General features: G+C 37.3%; 1 protein-coding gene across 2 annotated transcripts in view; it reads left to right on the forward strand.

Moving 5' to 3' along the window:
• Positions 1-13,146, forward strand: part of HHAT (hedgehog acyltransferase) — a 141,462-nt gene that overhangs the window by 71,873 nt on the left and 56,443 nt on the right. The window lies entirely within an intron of this gene.

Raw genomic sequence — 13,146 nt, forward strand, 5'->3', positions numbered from 1 at the left:
GACCTTCATGGTGTAATTTCCAAAAGACAAAATTGACTTTGATGAGCAATTAGATGCAAAAACCACCATTTTAATTTTGATGGTCGTTTTCACCGGCAGGTTTGCTCACTACTAAATTCCAAATCTTCTAATAACTGTTTGTAAGAGTAAGTAATTAATATGTTTTCCTTCCTTACTAGTGACAATTGCACAGAATTCATACTCCTATATATTGTTGTTTTGTTGAGACTCTCTCTGCAGCCTGATGAAAATCTGATGCTCAAGGAATGATGGTTGTTGTTCATCCTGCCCATTTCAGTTTTCACTGTTGAGGCATCCTGTGTGTGTGGCAGCTGATGCAGCTCAGTAACTTAGTGTCCAGTGCTACCTCTTATCACCCAGTTGTCCATCACTGCAGTTTCAGGGATGGTCTGGAAGCAGATTTTTTCCTTCTTAGAGAATGAATTTATCAGATCCATTAATCTTCCCTCTAGGGAGGAACTGAGCTTCACCATCTGACCAGGTACATATGTTTGTCTCTGGACTGGAAGACAACATGGTTTTTAGGCATCCAGCTATAGGAGGAAATAAAAGTGTAGTGGCTTGCTTTTTGTGTCTGATGTCACTGTATTGGAAATTTTAATAAAGCTTAATTAAGTTCTTAAATATCGTATAAATTATAATGATGATATTATAAAGGTGGGTTATATATGTTGGATTAATTTCTGACACGTATTTCTAATTATAGTTGACTGATGCCAGCAGTAGGGTTATTTTTTGTATAAATTAAATCCCTAGCCAAGTGCATTTTGCCCCTTTCCTCCACCTTGTTTTCATCCAGTGTTTTAAAAGGCTTATCCAGTGTCTTCCATGTTTCCTTTGTTTCTCATTTCTATTTGGAAGTATAGTTGTAGACTTTCTTTAGAAGACCTTTTCATATCTTTTCCTGAAATAATTCTGAAGCCAGGATTTTTAAATGCATATTTTGGCATCTACATTGGTACATGAGGCAGATCTCACTGCAGCTATGGCTGAGTCATGATTTGCCTTGAGCTTTGAAGGTTTCTCTACAAGAACATGAGCTGCAAACCACTCGTTGCTGCTCTCTTCTCACTCTTCTAACTACTCCCATATTCTTCCTGAATGCTGATACTGGGGAGCAGATGAGTAGTTGGACTTTGCATTTTCCTTATCAAGGGATGGAGTGATATGACATTATCTCAGATGTACCACATTTAAAAGAAACTGAAAATTTGCCAATGCCCTGTATACATTTCCTCTTTTCCCTTTTAACCTGTTTTTTGGAAACATTCCTATAATCCTGTCTCGGTGAGGGATGTCCTGCAAGTCCAATCTCTCTGGTGTTAAAGACCCTCTTTTAGGGGATGGGTTTTTCACTTACATTTCATCTGTTGACAAGCTGAAATCCTTTGCATTCTTGTGCTTCACTCAGTTGCTGTGTTGGCTCTTGAGGGCTATTTTTGTAAAGGAAAGTCTATTTTTGTCTTCAGAATAGCAGATGAGTTTTTGAAAAAGTACAGAGCACAGGTTTATGCTTTTTTAAACCCATTCTGTTCACCAAACCTCCACATATATTATTCTTAAAGTTGAGATACATAATTAAGTTGAATAGGAAGTGTTTAATTGGTAAAAAAAAAAATAAATCTAGAGGTATAAGTTGAATTTTAATTCTACTCTGTTTCTAAGATTGAGTTGATCACTAAGAGTAGCAAGAATGGTGTCAAAACTGCCTTTTTTTTCCCCTCACACTATATTGTCTCAATTCTCTCACAGAGGGAAGATTAAAAATCAAAATAGAACATAGTCAGGTCTCATCTTTCCCTGAATCCTTGAGCTGACTAAATATATATATATATATGTATATCGCCTATATTTATGCAGATTTTATGGTAATTTCAGTCCAAATGCTTGAAACCAGCGCAATATGGGGAAATAACACTTTTGTAGCAGTCTGACAGGTTTTAAATATTATCTCAGGCATATTGAGCTAGAATGAACAAAGCAGCACAGTCATTATTTGTGAGAAGTAAAACCAGCATACAAACAAATATGTACTGGAAACAGTAAATTCCCTGACCCCAAAAATTGGTTCTGGAATTTTGAATTTGAACTGGTTTCAAACCAGTGGCTGCTATCCTGCATTCAGCTGTAGAAAAGCTGATGTTCTTAAATCCTTTTCAGCTTACACTCTTCTGAACTTTAGTGTCTCAGTAAGTTGTGTGAGGAGAGGTTTTCTCCATGTCTGTTTTTCCCCTTATTGATTACTTGTTAGTTCTCAGTAAATTAGAGCTGAATGAATTAATATTGTCTTTTCAGCAAGATGTTATGTATAAAACAACAGTAAATGCTAGGCTTCCTAAGATAGGGCAGATCTGGGGACTTTATGTTAAATGGGAGAAATTTCATTTTTTTTTGTCAGATCTTTTTTTTCTCACTTTTTCAGGTCATATTTAGATCTGTACTGAGCAGAGTAGTGCTTTGCTTCACTGTTTCTATATTCATTTCCTACAGATTAACAGACTTGAGTAGTAACTCATTTAAAATCAGTGACAGAATTTGTATTGGCTTTTAATAATATGTCTGATTTATGAAAGCAAATGCTAATGGGTAACATTCTCCCAGTGATTTAAAGTTTTTCCTTTTCTTTCCTTGAGGAAAAGGATCTCTAGAAAGACAGATCTATAAAAAAATTAGATCTTGGTATAAAAATAGATTTTAAATGAGTTAAATCTTAGAGTAGCTGGCAACACCTTTAAGTTAATGGACTTTTGAAAAAGAAATATTTGAAAATCATACAAAAGGAAGATGTAGCAAAAGGAGTGAAGCTGGCAGATTGATAAAATTAATGTTTTAATCTGAATTAAAATAGCAACATTTATCTTTTTAGTTCTTTAGTTAAGTGAAAACATGTCATTCAGTCTAGTCAGAATTTTTAAATTCAGACATAAAGATCTCTCTTCGTAAAATCATATTATGACGAAATTCTAGTTTAAGATCTTAATTTTAGATTTATTTGGTAAGAAACTAAATGCGCCATAAACAATTCATTTTGGGAAACCAACTAATTTTATGTATGGCATATATTAAATTTTTGTTATCCTTGTAAGTGTTTCGTTTTTTTTAAGGTATAGAATGCTTTTATTTCTACATTTTCATTTATGGCTGCCATGAGGTGCACTAATTAAGTCCATTTCATTATGCTGTCATTTCCTACCCAGCCCTGCTTTGCAGAAGGAAAAGTAATTTATTTGATATCCATGGTTTTCTTAGTGGTTTAGATTAGACTTCTTTAGTGTCTTAGGTTATTCTTTTCCCAAGAGGAATGAACACCTTACACTTGTCTCTGTAGTTAAAAGATCACCATTACTTGTGCACCAAAGATGGGGTCAATGACAGCTGGTATTCTCTGGTATTCAGAGTGAAATTTTAGATGATTTTCATTGTTTGGGTGGGATGAGGCTTTTTTCATCTGGGCTTTTTTTTCCTCTGCTTAATTGTGTTTTTTGCTATTTGTTCTGCTAGATGCATTACAATTTCTACAGTAATTCATTGTAAGTTATGCATTGTACAGTGATCCTGCAGACAGCTGGTGTGGAGCATGGAAAGGTTCTGAGTGGGTAGCCTGACCTCTGGGCTCTGGTTCCACAGGGAATTAAACTGAACTAAAAGCTCATTGCTGTTGAAGAGGGAAAGGTTTAATTTCTCTTTCCTCCCTTCCTTGCAGTCTTACCATTTTCTCCTCCTCACACCTTCCTGCTGGAATCTTTGCTCAGCTGATCTAGCTCTTTATCCCAGCAGAAAGCTCTACTTCCTTGGGTTATTTTATTGCTAGATTCTTTGACTCACAGAGAGGAATCTGAAAAGCAGTACAGTGTAAGAGGCAAAAGCCAAGGAAAGGAAATGGAAGAGGAGGAGCTCGGCTGCTTGGAACCTCCTGCTTGTAAATGTGCATAAACACTGTGGGGTAGGAGACTGAACCTCTGTATTTAAGATCACTGAGCCAAAAAAACTAATTGGGTTCTGCTGCATTATTGCTACTATGCTAGGGCACTCATTCAGCCTAACCAAGATGGAAATGCCTGTATTTTGCAACCATGTACATATACAATGTGTATTAAATGTATGAGTCACATATATATTAAAAAATGAGTAATTATTTCTTTAAATGTCAGAATTTCTTTTTGCAAGTATAGCTCACTTTAAGCTACCATGAGACAAGTAGTTTCATTCTTCAGTAGAGACAAGATCTGGTTGTTATGAAGTCATCCAGGGAGGTATGTTTGTTGACCACCTTGCAAGATTAAATCTTTAATAGGATCTCTGTAATAAATAAAGACCCTACCAGCTGTTCTTCAGCACACACTGGGCTTTGATCTTCCTCTTACTTCATTTGGTGGAAAAAGTATTTATATCACTTGTTTACTATTGTAGAGCCAGTCTGGCCTTTTCTTCAATATTTTTGTATATTTTCTTCATATTTTTATTGCAGTGTGATGATTCAGTTAAGTTACAAGCATTCCCAATGGTACTCTCTTCATAACATCTTTATGTACTCTATGCTCTAGAATTGTGTTGAGTTTGTTGTTTCACTTTCTAAGAGTGAGCAAATGCCCTTAATCAGACTCTTATTCTCTAATGCAGAGTTGGTTTTTGAGACTAGGTACCAACCATAATGTCAAAACCCAGACTAGGGGAAGGGCTTTGCCACCTGCTTCCTACTCCCCACCCTGACCTTGAGTTCAGCCATATCATTACTCTTACCAGAAATATTTACTGTCCAAAGCAGACATACTCAAAATTGGTGGAAACTTGTTTTTCTGGAGGTGAACATTAGTCAGGGCAGATTTATGACTACTGATCTTTGGTACTCAGAAGCAGCAAGCTGAGTCAAGGTGCTGTTTTGCATTGAAATGCTGAATGACCATCAAAGGTAAATATGAGTTGCCTGATGCATCCAAGTCAGTCCAGTGACTTCTGGTTCTAGCTTTGCTGACAGTAGTTCTGAGTCAAGCAATTCTTACCATGTGTCTGTTTTTGCTTGATTCTATTTCCTTTTCTCTTCTCCACTCTCCTGTGGTAAGGCTTCATTTCTCTCAATGGAAGTAAATCCCAAAATGTTTTGAGTGCCCTGCTGAAAAGTGCTCACACAGTCTCACACTTGCATTGTGGCATTGGTTTTCTTTGCTGAGAGAACTTCTCATCTCAAACTCAGTAACAAAAACTGAAAATGTAGTAGGGGGACAAGCATATGCAGTATGATACAGACTTTTGTGTTGTGAATGACAAAAATGACTGCAGAAATATTTCAGAGATAACAATCTATTGTTTTCTACTTTTTGAGACTTTTTTTTTCATCTTATCTTTGCAAGATTTGATATTTTTGATGCCAGAAGTGGAGAAACCATTGTGATTTTTCTGCTGTGATTACTGCTCTGCTCCAGACAGCAATGTCAGCTGGAAAACCCCTGGCATAGCTGCTTGGTTGTCATTAAAAAAACACATTTCCCCCACCTACCAGGATTATTTACTTCCTCTTCCATTTTGGAGACATTGGGCAGTTTTCTGGTGCTCGGTCAGTTATGCTGTTTGAAAAGCAAGTAAATCATGCTGCAGTGTGAAAATAAGGCAGAATGCTACTGCTTATGTGCTTCTTTGATACTGTTACATGAATACAGCCTCCCTCTGTGGTGTGCCTCAAAAATTAGTCCAGGCCATAGATGTCAGAAATTACAGAAATATGAACTAAAGTCCTGAGGAGTGGTTGCACTCTGGTCTTCCTTATCTGCCTTGAGCTATGGAACCTTGTTGCAGGGAAAGCATTGTCTTCATTTGCTGAGAGTGTTTATCAAATTTCTCTGTAGGGATTATTGCTGTATGTTATTTGGTAACAGTTGTAAGGGGCAAAATCAAAATTCAGCACTAATAATTGGTGAAACTAAATCCCTTCCCAACGGGATTACAATTTAGAAGATAAAAAATGTAAAAATGTAGATGAGGGAACTGAGAGAATCAGCAGAATGAGAACCCAATGAACAAAAATAGGGATGTCAAGGATCTGGACACAGAGAGAAATGCACAAATCTCACAATCTGTGAGAGCTGAGACACATTTACAAGAGTATGTACACTGCCATTACTTGGCTAAATTCCCTGCTTTAAACATAAAACAGAAAAGAAGATGGTGCATTTCAGTTGATTTTGCTCTTTTCACAAGCTGCCACTTAAAAAAGAATAAATGGGCAGGTTCTTTGAGAGTGAAGAATTAAATGTAGAAGTACAGAAATTTACTTGTGTGTATGTCAAACTTTCACACATGCATCTGTAAGTGTAGTGGATACAGAAGAGCTGGTAGGAGGCTTTCTTCAAACAGAAGGGGGAGTTGGCTGTTTGCTGAGAGATGCTATAAATGTAGATCTTTTGGAAAATCTAAAAATGAAATGGTGCTAGTGCAAGACAGCGTTTTGTAGAGTGAATGTTTAGTAAGACATCAATAGAGAGGATGAGTATCTTCTCAAATACTATATATAGCATTTATTCCTAAATTCAGAATCAAGTTCTATTTGTGAAAATAGATCTTAACTGACAGCTGCTTGATTTTAATTGTGTGGTCCTCTTTTTATAAGAGTTATGTAGGGAATTACAGGTTGTTTGCATCATCCTGTCTCTTGGAAAAATGCTGTCAGTTCCTACTTTCATGTGTAACCTTCCAGGAGCTAATTTTTACCTTTGCTTTGGAAGAAAAGTATATGCCTTGAAAAGAAATGGGATATGACCTCAAGCCACAGTTCAGCTTGGGTAGAAGGGAGGGAAAAACTGCAAGCAAAATGAAACATCAGAAAAATGAAGCAAACTGAGGTAAAGGGGATATTTCTGGATTAGAGTTAGGTGAAGAACAGAACAAACAGGAATGATTGCCATGATTACTGGAGGGTACAGTGTATGTTGATGAGGAAGTAAATTTGTTCTTCTGTTTAGTATGGAAGTTATTGATGGGTAAAATCTGGTAGCACATCTTGTTCACTTTCCTCTTGCAGGTCTGTTTTTATCTTGGTACATTGCAGCCCTAGGGATTCCATAATTTCTTTTAGATTATTTCATAAATTAATATTTTGTACATGTATTTAGCCATAATTCTTTATTTTTGTTGCTCTTCTGTTCTGTGTAAGAGTCTCCACTCCTACTCTGTTGAACATCTGTCCCTCAGCTTTGATGTTCAGGAATGTGTACCATATTGAGATGTCAGCCTCTCACAAGCTGCCTTTCCCTGGCTCCTGTTGATCTTCAGGCATAACTTCCACTATCATTAATGAGCATGTGTAGTCCCTCCCTTTGTTTCTGCAGTCTCCCAAACACACTTTTGTCACTATGACCCATTGCCCACTGACTACGTGTGTTAACAAACATAAGATGCTCCATTGCTTGGACCCAACTCATCTTTATTTCTACTGCTCACTTTAAAAATTAAATAAATTGACATTCTGTTTGGCAGAGCTTTGTCACAATTTTCAGCCTTTCCTCCGTCCCATCTGCTCCCCCAGCTGCTCAGTCACACCCTGCCCTCCATTTTCAGAGTGCCAAACTGCAGATAGATAAAATAGCCGGTAACTGTTAGTCAGGATGTGTCGCCTCCCTTCCCACTGTCCCATCTGCTCCTCGCTCTCTTGCAGCTTTTCACCCATGCTCCTGTTTTTCTGCTGTCCCATTATTTTTGGCAAACGGCTGCATTGCGGCTGACCCAGATTCAGGATACGGATTGGGGTGTTCGCTCTTGCGGTGATGTGGCGATTCCTGGGGTTTGGGGCATTGAGGAGTTGGCTTCTCATTTACCTGAGTGCACTTTCTAAATGAAAATTCTTGAGGAGGGCTGGCACCTCTAAGATTGACTGGGTGGTATCCCTTCTGTAGAAAAGTATGGAAGTTTGAGAGAGGCTTATCCTTTAGCTGGGGTACCATGGAGGGTGAAAACTGAAGCTCAGAAAATTGCACTAGTAAAATGAACTTTGAGGCTTTTTCTAAGTTCTTTGCTGATATGTATAAGAGCACCACCTATACCCCTCCTGTACTAGGCAGCTTTACTCACAAGCATTTTACCCATCCATAAAAGTCCTTGTAGACCGTAAATAGCAGACTATTGCAAAGAACGTTTAACTTAGTTTTTGTGACGTAAAGGTGAGTCGACGTCGCATCAGATTTTAAGCATTGTTTGTCTAATAAAAACCTTGAGGAAATTGAAAGGATGGAATTGTAGGAAGCACACTTAGTCTCCTCTCATACACTAGGAGAGGCAATGAAAGATAATTCAGGACTAGGTGTTATTTTTGTGGTAGTTAATTTGCTCTATTTCTTCAACACAAAAAATAGTGGAGTCTCTATATCTTATTGGACTGATATGTTTGAGTGGGAGAGAATGAAGTCTGTAGCACAGATAGTTATAAAATATTGTATGCTTTTAAAAGAAGAATTCTCTTCTAAAAGTTGTTCTAGATTATCTTGATCCTTAAAAACAAAGGCAGATGAAAATAGAATAATGTGATCTCTAGTTTTGCAGTTTGTAGTATCAGGTATGTTTCATGTCACTCTGGTCATAGTATCTGCCAGTCTTCTTCCACAGTGCATATGTTCACATAAGAAATAATTCAGCTGCTTCTCCAATTTTACCATACGCTCTTGTTTCGCCATGTGCTTGGATCATCAATTCTCTGGATGGGTAATTCATAAAGATATAAATGTGAATCTCTGTTTCACTCCGTGAAGATAGACTCTTGCTTAAATTGCAAGAAATTTAATTCCTTTACATGGGACTTGTTAAAGTATTTTTAGTATAAGCAAGCTCGATAACGTTGCTGACTTTATGGAGAAGTTTTCTTTAATCTGTCCCAGAACAGCTCTATAAATGAGATGTTTTGCAAATGCAGCACATGTAGATGTTTTCCATCTCATGAGTGTTTGCCAATAATTTACCAGCTAATGTCTGTCAGGGGAGGCTTCCTGCCACTTGTCACTCTGTCAAGCTGAGTTTGCAGCATGGTAGAAAGCATGTGCCTCTGTTCCTGAGCCCTCCCTAACTCACCATGATGCTTGGGACCTGCTCCCAGAAAACAACACTGCAGTTGGATTTGGTGGCCCTCTCAATAACAAGCCTTTGGGGTATGCCAAATCACCATGATCATCACCATTTTTGCGAGAAAACGTTTAAGAGCAGTTGATGTAGGAAAACATAGGATTGCTTCCCTGATAAAGTACTGAGGGATGTATTTATTCCATCTTGAAGGCTGGATTACTTATTTCTGGTCAGTCTTCCCCAGCATTTTCTGTATTGTTGGCTAGCTCTGATAACTAAATGCATTTACCTGGACCCTCAATTTAATCTTTCCATGCCATTCAGTGATATCATTGTGAAGAGTCCTGCAAAAATGTGAATTTACTATTGGTAGCTCTAACTGACTCTAGAGAGAAGTTCCTTTAATTTCTGCTCTCCTGCCTGGAGCCACTTCTCCTGCCATGGTTGTGTATTTTGAGCTCATAGTGGTGTCATTAAATTGCATAGAAAATTAAATAAGTATTTTTTCTCTAACTTAAAATTACACCATGTCCTTTACCTTAATTCTCAATTCTCACCTAAGTGATCTATTCTGGTGTGTGTTGTCCTTCATCAGCTTCCTCAAGAGACAACCATTGTACAAGCTTCCCATTTCTGGCTTGGTTTTCTCTTAGGAGCTAAATGTGACATGCATGTGTAAGTGGAAGTAGATTTAGGAATGGAAATGTTCAGACTGTACAATTTATTTTCACACTGGTCTTCCTCCTCCACTCTCAAACACATAAAATTTGCTTGTCAAGGTGCCCCACTACATGATAGTACCATTTATTTTTATAAGATGACTGCAAAGACTGCAAAGTTGGGAATGCTCTGATGGTAGCCAATTTTGCCAGACCAAACAGTGTGCAGAGGGAAGTTTTTCCCAACATTTAGCAAAAATGTCTGAGTCTGATCTTCATGTACAGCAGGAATGGGTTTGAAATAGTAACCTGAACTTCATGCAGTTTCAGGAAAGGTTACCTGAACCAATGTCATGCTGCATGCATTTGGGCTGATTATCATGACAGTATGTCTATTTTTTGTGTATTTTAAGTGCTACAGTCCATTTATTTCACCATGTGTGGAGGAGGTGAGGATGCTAAAATGAAGCATGGTAAAGTATTGATGTGAGATGATAAGATGGAGCATTGAGAAGGGTTTCAGCCATGCAGCCTCAATGGTTTCATTGTCATTTTAACACAAGATTGCCACTCTATCTTCTGGCTGTAGTTCCAACAAGAAAGAGGAGAGAAAAAGAGAGAGCAGTAAAATCCAGAGAAACACCACAAATCCATAACAGTTGTTTATATTGCTGTAGTGGAGCATATTGGTAAAAGCATTAAATGGCATAATGAAGAGTTGTGGGTGTTGAAGGTTTTTTAAATTTTGCTTTGACGTAAACAACTTGCTGTACATTCACAAAATTTACAGCTGGTAGGTATTTAAATAAAATTATTGTTATGGGTTATCTAGACCAACCTAATTTCTTTTTCATTGCTAAATGATGCTTCCAATATATTAATTTGAGCACACTACCTGCTTGGGTACCTTCCCAGTTAGCTTATTCTAGATGGCTTGAGATGTTTAAAGAAAGTTTTCTTTTTTACTTTCGTAGCAGCTGAGTAAAATCTGCATTGACATCAAAGACTGTCAGGAAAATGTGTACTGCTTTTTGGATCAATGCCTAGCAAAGCTAATGGAAATTAGCTGCAGCAAAACCCAGTGAAGATTCAGTGGTTGTCTATACTGTGTCTGTCATAAACTGCTCCTTTATACCTTATAAATGGCTAAGGGCTTTTATGGTCTATATTACATTTAACTTGCCTTGTTTAATGTGCAGCAAGCACTTCTGTAAAAGGTGATGTACTATATATGGCAGTTTAATTTATTTTTTAGTAACTGTATTAATTAAAAAAAAAAAAAAAAAGATAGCAGAGCTTTTTTAGCTATTTATGTTGTTTTAGGTGTACTGCTTTGGGTTGTAAAACAAACTTTAGAAACTTACCAAGTCTGATCAGTGCCTTGATGAAAAATGCAGTTAAACACCACCTGTCTGGTGGGTTATTCATCTCCATCTCTTTCTACTACTTTAGCAGAGGATTTTTTTCACTTTCTTAATTAAAACTGTTTTTTCTTTAGAGTTGACAAATAAGTTTGATAGACAAAGGGAGAGTGAAAGGTAGATCTGATGACAGAAAATGCCCAATTTGAGCTGCAGGTTGATTCAAGCCAGCATGATCATAACTTGTCCTTATTTAAACTTTGCTGTTAACATGGATTTCATAGCAAGATTTCAAATGTTTTCTCTGTGAGCCCACACTTATACATTCTGAAAAGGCATACATTTTTCATGTGTGGAACCATACATTCAAACTATGCCTTTCAGGAAGAGATAAGCTGTCCTTTATGTGTGTGGGAACAGGAGAATGTGTTGGAAGTCCTTGGGTAGCTTTGGAGATGTGAAGTACTACAAAGGGAAAAGGTTCTTTCACTAGCTCAGCTAGTATCTGTGAATATTTATGTAATTGTTGTATTCTCTACCTCTCTCCTATCATGCCCTAGTTTTCATCCAGAATTTTCAGAGAACAATCTTGGTTTCTCTTTTCATACATGACTGTTTTTCATAGCATTGAGTGGAAGACTGGCTGTTGCTCTGTTGTACATACTGACTGATACAGAGCTCTTGTCCTTAAACCTTATCTGTCCTCATTTTTGTGCTGACTCAGACACTACATATAGTCCTGACCAAGGCTAATGTTCAATTTTCCGGAGATTACTTTGCAGTAATAAGTTGAAATTGGGTTTCTATGCCTGTAATGGTAATTTATTTGAAGATTTGTATATTTATAATCTAGCAGTTGAAACATTTGTTTTTGATGCTTGCAGAAAGAACAATTTAATTGTCTAGAAATGTATTTTTAAGTGTGCTTTGAGCATGTGTTTGTGTTGTTTCAGGTATCTGAGCATGAATTCTAGTCTGCCTGTAGCTATTAAAGATTAATTGCTGCTTTTTTTTTTTTTTTGATGCTGCAGTCACAAGACTTTGTTTTCTGCAACGTTTTTTATGATATTTATGATATGATATTATTATGATATTATTATGATATTATTATTATATTTATGATATGAAGGCTGAGCAGCCCCTGATACTTCCCTTATTTTCCCTGCCCTGGAAAATGCTCATCACTTCACACAAAGCATTCAATCTTTTGTAAATTCAAGCAGTATATACAGAGGCTTTCAGCCTGGGGCCACAATGTGCAGGATATTTTTCCTTGTGTAGTAATGAGACAATATTTCTTGGTGAAGTGCTGTAGTGTCCTTTACATTTTCCCCTAGCAACTGAATAATGGAGGAAGCTAAAACTTCCTCATCCTTCTTTTACCATCTTCTTGTAGTCTCAATGTGCACTCACACCTCAGGTGATAATGCAAAATCAGATTCAGAAAAATGTAAATAGTATATGGGGGAGACAGACCTGCTTTATTTGTGCCACTAGGACCAGTTATGAACAGGACCAAAATCTGGATAATTGCACTTCTTGAACATGAGCAGTAACATTTGCACTAACAAGAAAATTTGAGATTGCATGTATATATGAACCTTTTTTTAGAGGTATCTATTTGTTAAGAGTCATTGCTATAACCAGATCTAATCTGCTTCTAGAATCTTTCAGTGAAATCTTATTAATCAACCAGAGGATTAATGACTTCTGAAGCTGTTTGATGCTGTTTGCTATGTACTGAAGTGCTTTACTCTATATTGGATCCTACTGGAAGTATCACCCAGCCTAGAAGAACATTGTTCACATCTATGAGCAAAAATTCATCATATTTTGTAAAATAAGGATTAATCCACTGAATGCATAGAACTGTTTCCATTCTGGGCTCCCCACAAGAGGGACATGGACGTGCTGGAGTGAGTCCAGCCAAGGGAGTGATAGTAAAGGGACTGCAACCTCTGCCTTAAGAGGAGAAGCTGAGAGAGCTGGGACTTCATCCTGCAGGAAAGAAGGCTCAGGGGAATCCTATCCATGTGTATAAATACAAAACTGCAGGCTTTTCTAAG

This window comes from Erithacus rubecula, assembly GCF_903797595.1.
Source record: "Erithacus rubecula genome assembly, chromosome: 2".
Lineage (NCBI taxonomy): Eukaryota > Metazoa > Chordata > Aves > Passeriformes > Muscicapidae > Erithacus > Erithacus rubecula.